Genomic DNA, 3,131 nt, shown 5'->3' on the forward strand with positions numbered 1-3,131 from the left:
CAGTCCATTTTGATGTTTTCTTTATCCCAGTCCATTCTAAGGGTTACAAGCGTGAAGTTGAAAGCGGTTTATAGGTTACATTAATGATTTATAGGTTACATCAACAAAATCTGACAAGTAACCTCTACGTTGTAACCTATAAAACGCCCTGTAACCTCTAAGAGATGCTCATCGCACCTTCTCTCCCGGCGGCCGTTGATTTCTCCGTTGCATGACGGGATATAGAGAAATGGCGGCGCCCGCAGGCCCGGTGGCCGCGTTTTCGCGCCACTCGAGCCTTTTAACCGCTGTGATACCCCTACGATGAAGCGAGGATTGCTGTTACAAGACGTGAGTCGCGGAGGCTGCGGCGAGCCCATTTGTGACTGGCAGTGCTTCACGGCCCGTTCTTCTACGACCAGCAGCAAGTTCGCATGTTGGACCAATGCCCCGGCGCCAGTGAAAGCGAACTCGGTGAGTATATTCCAGTAACGGTTTCCGTATTTTCATTGAATGTATCTTTTCGCTGGGGGCTTTCCAATTTAAAATTGCAGCATTCGAGAGGGATTTTCGTTACCTGACTGGTTGCTTCGCTGGACGTTTTCTGTTGTCCGCGACGGCAATTGAATGAAATCACGGGCTTGCGTTCGTTGCGTCAGACTAAAGCGAACGATCGCGAAAGCGCAAATAACGGCGCCCGTGACCTGCTTTCTGCTCTGTTTGCGCGCCTTCGTCATGTGTTGAGCGTTTTGTTTACGCTGTTCGCTGCATCGGGCGCACTTTACCAGTTATTGGCCCATGTAATTGTAAGGTAGCTCTATTTGAATAATTGAATTTTTTCCCATTAAAGTCTTATATTATCGCGCTATTCTCTGGGTATTATCATTTTGTTTCAGTCGTCGGGAAATGTTCATTTTTCTCGCTGCATATATTCGGAATGGTGTCCCTTTTATTGGTCTTGTAGTAATATATCCGGATAAACACAAGGTGTATGCTGCAGAAAAGTAGTCCACTAAATGCTGCCCGAAATTTCTAAATTCACTTTTGTCCAGCACAAGCCTCTTTTTTGTGAAAGTTTGCCTTACGACACAATAAAAAGTTTTCGTATGTACAGCACTCTTCTTTTTTTTTCATTCTTTTCCTTGAGTGGGTAAATTTGGTGTTAGTCATTTTGAGACAGCGGGCCATTTCCACCATGTTAAGTGGTTTATTATTCTCATTCGCACAAATCAGTCGTTTATTTATTCGCGTGGTATTGCAGGGCAAATGATTGTCTCGCGTGATCCTAGTGTAGTGCAGTAAAGCGACTTTACAAAATGGTGGTATGTATGAGCCAGCATGCAGGCTGCTTGATTGTTGTTTTTTGATGATACAGAAATTGTGACGAATTACACAGAGACAGGTGCAGGTGTAAAAATGGGTTGTGCACCCTCATCGGATCCTGGCTGTTCAAAAAGTGTGGTTGCATCTGGCTACCTATGCTATGACTTATCGGCACTACTGTTTTTTATTGCAGGCAGTGTTCCTTGAGCTGACAACCAGGACTCCCCTGCGTATGACACAAGTTGAAATGAAGTCTGATTTCAGCGGAAACAACGGTATGAAAATGCAATAACTAAAACACATTCATTCCAATATTCTTTGTAAAGATGGCACCCAGGCCTGCTCAGACAAAAGAATGATTCACTTGTAAAAATGCGAGGCCTTTCTTCAAGTGTTATGATGTTATATTTCGTATCTTATTTTGCCTCATGTTTAGTGACTATTTCTATCAGTTCGCTACTACATGAACGTTATGAATTCACATAACGATTTCCTCAGCATGGAGCTTTGTAGTGTTTCAGCAACTCTAGCTATTCTATAAGATGCGTGGTTTTGCAGAGCCAACAAGAACTCTTTTTCTAAAATAGCTATGTAAGAAATCTCCAGTTGTTAGTGAATGCTTGTGCTGTGTTCTTTTCTTCGTCTTGTCAAGTTTGAGGTGTTCTTTCATTATGAATGTATACCAACTGCCCAGCTCTAAAGCCTATTACATTTAACCCAAATAACCCTTCGAGTCATTACAGGTACAGACCTCCTGGGAATGCCACTTGAAGATCGGTGCAAGTTCTATATGTATCCTCTCCCACAACACATCTGGACGAAGCAAAAACGTAAGTTGGCGATTCCTTTTTACTGATAGCCGAGGAAGAAACCACCGATAAGAACACTTTACTTAAATGAAAAACGTTTCGGCTTCCACGTGGGATCCTTGTTCAAAATGAAACTGCCAGTACAAGGGGGGGGGGGGGGGGGGAGGAGGATGTTTAAGTGCAGCCAAAAATGTGACGCAGGTGGCGTCAGCATCGTGAAAGCACGTTTCCTGGGTTTAGTGCGACGTTCGCTCTGTTGCGTGTACTAGCGATTCCACACGAAGGCGCGGAAACGTTTTTGTTTTCTTTTTTGCAAATGTATGTCAGTTTACCTCGTAGCCCAAAGTTTCTGCCTGTTCTGGGTGAGCATACAGAAACATTTCGCGAGATAAACTGGAACACGGCACGATTAAAATTCGGGAAGGTTGGACGGTATGACTATAGTGGCTTCGCGTTGTTCTGAACAATGCGGCCAAATTACTCTGTGTAACGATTACTGAAATGATGTGAAATTATTAGGAAAGGCCGTAAATCACTCCTCTGTTGTGGCCTTTTATTTCATTCTCTGGTCTCCGTCTTCATTTTCGAGCAAAATATTATTCGTACTTCACATGCCTGTGGTTTGGTGTGAGGGGCTTATGGTTGCACTGGATTTTGTTCTTTTTCTGAAATTTTCTGTAGATGGCTCTTCAAGGTGGGGAAATCCAAGTGACGGCCCCTCACATATATACCTCCATCTGCGGCAGCAGGGAACAAGATGACCGCGGGAAATCTTCAGCGTGCCCTGATTTTGTGCCTGCTTGCGTACTACGTTAATTGCGAGGCTTATCTCTGAATCTTTCCAAGCGCTTTTTTTTCATGCAGGAAATTATAGATCCCATTTAAAGTTTGTCCATAAGACAGATTGCAATCGGCCTAGGAACTTGTTAGTGCTGCATAAAAAACGATAACTTGGCGTGGCAATCACAACTCAGTTGGAACTGTAAAGAGGAACCTAAGCGGGAAGTGTAAAGATGGATT

The 3,131-nt window shown here is 43.7% G+C and overlaps 1 long non-coding RNA gene across 1 annotated transcript; it reads left to right on the forward strand.

The window, feature by feature from the left end:
• The first annotated feature begins 336 nt into the window (after positions 1-336).
• LOC144167808 (uncharacterized) lies at positions 337-2,927 on the forward strand. The gene is made up of 4 exons (XR_013322126.1): positions 337-453; positions 1,496-1,577; positions 2,037-2,132; positions 2,793-2,927. It is a non-coding gene; the product is annotated as an uncharacterized LOC144167808 (long non-coding RNA).
• Positions 2,928-3,131: the final 204 nt, after the last annotated feature.

This window comes from Haemaphysalis longicornis, unplaced genomic scaffold (genome assembly GCF_048455015.1).
Source record: "Haemaphysalis longicornis isolate Haplotype H1 unplaced genomic scaffold, Haemaphysalis longicornis Haplotype H1 scaffold_2, whole genome shotgun sequence".
NCBI lineage: Eukaryota > Metazoa > Arthropoda > Arachnida > Ixodida > Ixodidae > Haemaphysalis > Haemaphysalis longicornis.